Genomic DNA, 6,396 nt, shown 5'->3' with positions numbered 1-6,396 from the left:
ATGATTTTAAACAATGTCATCATGCTTTAGACATACAAAATAGCCCAATATCGTCTATGGCAAGCAAAGTATATTTATGCATTTCAAGCCAATGATCCAACCTTAGATTCACCAAACATGCCAAACAATATAGCATTGATCCCAACACGTTACATCAGTCCTAAACATGCATTTCCAGCCCCTAACATTATACCAAAATAGTAGGTAAACAATGCTTTAATCATACAAAGCAATCTAGCATATAATATAACAATTAATTCATAACACCCAAGGTAAAATCAAATACAAACATGTTAAACCAAACATAATTATACATAATCAGATCTAAGCATGCAAAATAGCAAATAAAACATCACAACACCCAAGATATAGATTTAACGCTAAAATATAAGAATCGATACATACCAATGGTAGGAAGACGAAATCAAAACACCTAAGATTGAATTATCAAGATTTCCAAAATATAGATGAGTCCACAACTCTACAAGAATGAACCAAAAGGATTCATTTAGCCATGATACAAAACAAGAATTAAAACCAAAATGAGATATTGAATAAGGCACGAATCGCTTACCGAATGACCAAAAACGAATAAGAATGAAAAAAAACGAAGTAGTAGTAGATAGAGTTGCATTAGAGTTTTTAAAAGTGAAAGAAAGAGTTTAAGGTCGAATAAGGGGTCTATTTATAGAACCCGACAAGGAATATGCAGAAGGGCGCATTTGAAGGCGCATTGCCCCATCGCGCCTTGTGCCCCAAAAGAACCAAAATTCGCATGAGGCGCGATGCAAGGCGCGTTGGACCCAACACGCCCTCCATTGATCCTAATCGAAAAACTGGTCCAACCGCATTGTTTTTAGCAAATCCCCTTTGGAACAATATATCCGAAGGAGTAACCGATCCGACGGGGCAATTGGGAGATATGGACGTTTTACTAAAGCATGACAAATTCGGAAGGCACACGAACACATCATCGATGATAATCCGAAAACAAATCTAATCATCATCGAAAACTCACACGACACATATGACACAAACGATACAATCAAAACTCAATCGAAGTGTCACACTTGCTAAAACCACCATAATAATATGAAATTAAGTCGGAAAGACAACAACACCATGACGGAAAAACACGGGGTGTTACATTCTCCCCAACTTAAAAACAAAATCGTCCTTGTAATATCCCATAAACTGTTAAGATATTAGATCGTACCACGTATCCTAAATTATAAAATTTAGGCCAAGTAGGTCGGGAATGAGAATTGAGCTAAGAAATATTATCGGAATAAGATTATTAAATGGATCGCGAAATAATAATTTAAGTTGACATTATAATTGGTGGAAGCGGTTATTAGCGTGACTAAGTGAAAGCTACGATAATTGATATAAAATAAAGTATAAGTCCCGAGCTAATAATTTTCATGCCAACATCCGTGAAATATTATCAAGAATTGCTTGGAAACGTTTTCCGAGATGGTTTCTAAACATATTCACGACGGTTAATTAAGAAATTGAGTTAAAGTGCAAATTAGCCGTTTGGAGCTAATATGGACTTTTAGCCATTTCGAGTCTAAGTGGACCTTTTGCCAACAACTTCCTAAAGAAGTTGCCATCACCTTCATTTCCTAAGCTAGGAAAAAGAAACCCCAATGTAATATCCCGTAAAATTTTTAAATTTATTTTTGTAATTTCCGACGTGGTTCCGGATGTGTTTTGAGGGGTATTTGAAGTTTCGTAAATTTTTGTGGTTCGATTCATTTTGGTTCGGTTTAAAAAAAAAAATAAAAAAAAAAAATGGAATTTAATCATTCCCGTTCGGGAATTGGAATTCCCGAACGGGAATCCTTTTTTTTGGGCCTGGTCTCGTTCGAGACCAGGCATTCCCGTACGGGAGTAATGGGCTGAACAGCCATTCCCGTACGGGAAACATAACAGCTTTAGGACCCCGTCGTGTGGCCCTTTTCGACCTCGTTTACGGCCCACTTCCCTACGTCTTTTTAAGTCGATTTCTTCACAGAAAACCTTCATCACGCTGCAAACAAACCCTAGCCGTTTTCCGCTTGTCATTTCGCTGAGTATCGAAGCCGTTATCATCTGCCAAAGATCGCTGTCCGGTAAGTTTCTGAATTCTTGAATTTCCAGATTTCGTTTTTGAACGTCATTGCGTAATTTGGTTCGTTCTCTCTCGTTTCTAGATCGAAATCTGAACCGTTTGATTCCAGACGATCTAGACTCACGTACCTACGTTTCCCTACCTCAGTTTCGCTGAACGGTACGCCGTTGATCTCGTTTCATTCGCCGTACGGTTTCCGTTTTCTGTTTTGGCTTAACTGTTCTTGAATAACCATGTTGCTGCCGATTTCTTCTTGATTGTTTGGCTTTGAATCATTCACATTAATTGTTATAAATAGCTTGATATGTTAGTTGCTGTTTGATTAAACTCAGTTTGATGTCGTTTCATCGTTTCGGTTTGCCTTATATTTCTGTTTTGGTTTTTGAAGTTTCTGCCAAACCATTTCTTTTCTTTTAACTTGATCTTGATATTTCTCATGGTGTTAGATCCTTAGGTTTGTTGTGATTCATAAACAAATTGACAACGTGATGTTAAATCTATCGGTTTGTTGTACGGTTATCGTCGTTTTGATTTTCCTTCCACTGCCGTACTCTTATTCTTGATTTTCTGTTTTTGGGTTTTGCTACGGTTTTGTTATTGGTGTTGAAGTTTGATCTTTGTTTTGATTGTTAGATTAAATTCAGATTGTTCTTGATAAAGCTTAATGTGCTAGCTTTATAATTGAATGAATTAAGGTTTTGAAATCATGTCCAGTTATGGAATTGTAGGCTTAGGCGGGGTTCTGTTCTTTTGAAATGAGAAGATGGCCAAAGGGCTATGTTAGTCATGGAGTTATTTTACTTAAAACAAATTAATCCTTAAGGTTAAACTTGAAACTAATAACTTGGGTTTTATTTTTGAATATAAATTAAATAGTGAAAACGATAGATAACTATAAAATAAGTTAATTTAATTACTCGGGTAATTATATTTGCCTTCAAATGTCGTTTTGTCAAAAGTTGGCTAAATTACAATTTAGCCCCTAAACTTATTTTATAACTTAATTAAGTGGATTTTTGGTTAATAACTTTATTATTGGTTTTAATTATAAAGAAAAGCAATAAATTGATTTCGGATATCAAATTGGCTAAAGTGCAATTTAGCCCCTAATTGGCAAAAGTACCATTTAGTCCCTACTTGGTTAAAATACAATTTGGTCCCGGAATTTTTATTTGACTTATACAATTAAGTTTTTGGTTCGTAACTTGGGTTATTTGAAATTGAAGTTATTGAGTTCCGCTTTTAAAATGGATTATTATTTTGTTAAATTGTTTTATAAATATAAACTTGGGTTTATATTTAATAATTGTTTTGAGTCGGGTTAGACTTGGGTCACTCGACAAGTGAGGTTAGCTTGGTAGTTTATGATAACTCGGCTAGCCCACTATTTGGAAATTATTTATTATTTAAAGTTTTTAAATAATATTTATATATTGGATTTTTAAGCGGGAACTCAATAGACTTGTATTATTTGGGCGTTATTACCTTTTGTATATATTGTGTTATTTTGGATTGTTTAATTACTACGTGATTATTTGTGCTAGTCTTATGTGGTGTCTAGTACTCTCTAGAGTTAGGGTCTGATTTTAATAATTATTTTATTTGTCTAAACTCGTCTACTGTTCGTGCTTCAGAGGCGAACCAGAGTTAGTTGCTTGCCGGTATTTCACGTGGATTAGCAAGCAGTGAGTTTATATTTACTATTTACCGCTTTATTAAGTAAATTGTTATTTTAATATTAAATATATATACTGTACGTATATTTCGAACTGTTTTTATATTATGGCTCTTAGTTGGAACGTGCTACCTAATGGGCATCATTAGGACTGCGTGCGCACCGGTATTGATCTGGGTAAGGTATTTATGGAAATGTGGTAACTCGGTGTGAGCATAGCTCTCGGGACCAGGTAGAGTAACTCGGTGTAGCTCAGCTCTCGGGACTCTGGTATAAGTGTGGTCAGTGGTAACTCGGTGTAGCTCAGCTCTCGGGACCAGACCTATTGGATTATGATTATTATTTAGAATTGTGGATTAGGGTTCCAACTATTATCCGTAATATCGTTATTAAATGTTTTAAACGTTTTAAAGGTTTTCCACTTAATAAATGTAGATAGTGGTATGAACTCATCTCAGTATATCTGACCCCGTTGTTTTCCCAATTTTCCCCAGGGTTATGATCTGAGAGAGTCTGGTGATCTCCGCATTTACTTTTCCTCGGAGGTTCCTTTTATTTTAATAAAATTGTAAAACTGTTTTATTCTTAGACCGCAGTAGTAACTAGACGTCCTTGTTATTATTATTTATTTTGTCGGATTGGTTCGACTGGTTATATTGCTTTGGCATGTTTCATTATTTATATCGGTTTATGATAAATCTATTTTAGATTCAGAATTGAATAAGCATGTTATATTAATTGTTGATTATTATAACTGCTAGTTTAGGCTGAAGTCTCGGTTGCCCCCGAGCATTGGTTTTCTGCAGGTTTATGTGTTTATGATTTATATGGGAGGCTAGCTACGGGTTTCGGTACTACATTACCCATACCCTAGCGCCGGTCGCGATTCATGAAAATGGGTCGTGACAAACTTGGTATCAGAGCCTTGGTTTCAAACCAAGGCCAATTGCTTGCTATGTGTTTACTCTGTTAAGTTTGGTTGTGTCTTAGGAACTACTGCGGATATAGGATTCTGTCATGTCTTTAAAAACGTCATCTTTTGATTTTAAAACATTCTGCCTACACCATTAGGATTGCGTCGAGTCAGTCATTATTTGTTGATTTGATGTTTTTAATTGTTAATGCTATTTCACTTGGGTGAATATTTTATTGCTGTTGATTTCTTGGGAAATCCTATATGTTGCTTGTTTTGTTCATACTTGGGTATGAAATATCTGTTATTTAAATTGTTGTTGTTCAATCTTAGGATATGGACAACGTTATTCGTACTCGTGCTCGTGCTGCGGCAGAGCAAGAAGCTGTGGCTGATGATGCGATTTCTATGGAAGTCGATCAGAACGCACCACCTGTTCAGGCTAATGCTGGACGTGGTCGAGGTGGAGGTGCTGGCAGAGGTAGAGGTGCTGGTAGAGGCAGAGGAGCTGGTGCTGGTAGAGGTGGAGCTAGAGGACGCGGTGCAGCAGGTGTTCAGGCACCGAATGTGCAGCAGGCACCAGGGGTGCAGCAAGCACCAAATTTGCAAGCGTTCGACTTCACTACTTTCTTGGCTGGCGTTGTCGAGATGCAGAACAATCAGGCTCTACTGCAGAATCAGTGTAATATACTGGGTCAGTTAGCGCAGCAACAGCAACCTCAGGTTGGTGCTGTAGCTGGTATTGGTGGGAATGCTGGTGTCGGTCATATTCCAACAGACAGAGAGTTGGTGATGACCTACTTGAAGTTGAATCCGACTTCTTTTGATGGTACTGGGGATGCTCTTGACTTTTTGGAGGAATTTGAGTACAACAGTCAGAGGATTCAAGCGTCTGATCGTCAATCAGTGATGCTTGTGGAAATGTCGCTGAAAGGTCCAGCTAAGGATTGGTATCGCGATAACATCAGGCCAGTTATGGATACTTTGCCTTGGGCTGATTTTGTGACCAGGTTCAGAGGTTACTATCTACCCTTCTCTGTTACTGAGAGTTTCAGAGAAAAGCTGCTCACTTTGAAGAAGGGGGATAGATCAGTGACAGACTACACTACTGAGTTTGTACGTTTGGGGCGGTTTGCTACAGATCTACAGGGTGATCAAGAGCGAGTGAACGACCGTTATGTTAGGGGTTTAGGCTCGGAGTTTCTCCCTTTGCTGATAGGGACAAACATGGAGTTTGCCCGGTTAGTGGATAGTGCGCGGCGGATGGAGAATTCGATGGTTCAGTTTGGGACGATCTCTGACCCTTTCCAGAATCAGAAGGGAAAGAGTGATGTTCCTAGTGGGGGGCAGCAGGCCCCAGTGCAGCATGGTAGTGGGAACTACTACAGTGGCTCTTCTCAGGCCAACAGGGGGAGTCGACGGACTCACAACAAAGGGAGGCATAGTGCCAGGAGTGCTCCGTACAGTTCCAGTAGCAGTGGGAGCAACCGTGGTTCAGGACGCGGGTACAGTGGTGGATCGAACATTCCGTTCTGCCAGAATTGCAGACGCAGGCACTATGGACAGTGTCAGTTAGCTCCTGGAGGCTGTTTTACTTGTGGCCAGCCGGGTCATTTTTCTAGGGAGTGTCCGACATCTGGGCAGCAGATGTCTAACTCCAGTGTGGCGCAGTCATCTTATCAGCAGCAGAGA

The sequence above is a fragment of the Mercurialis annua genome, linkage group LG7 (genome assembly GCF_937616625.2).
Source record: "Mercurialis annua linkage group LG7, ddMerAnnu1.2, whole genome shotgun sequence".
Taxonomy (NCBI): Eukaryota; Viridiplantae; Streptophyta; class Magnoliopsida; order Malpighiales; family Euphorbiaceae; genus Mercurialis; species Mercurialis annua.
Note: the sequence above shows the minus strand (reverse complement) of the source record.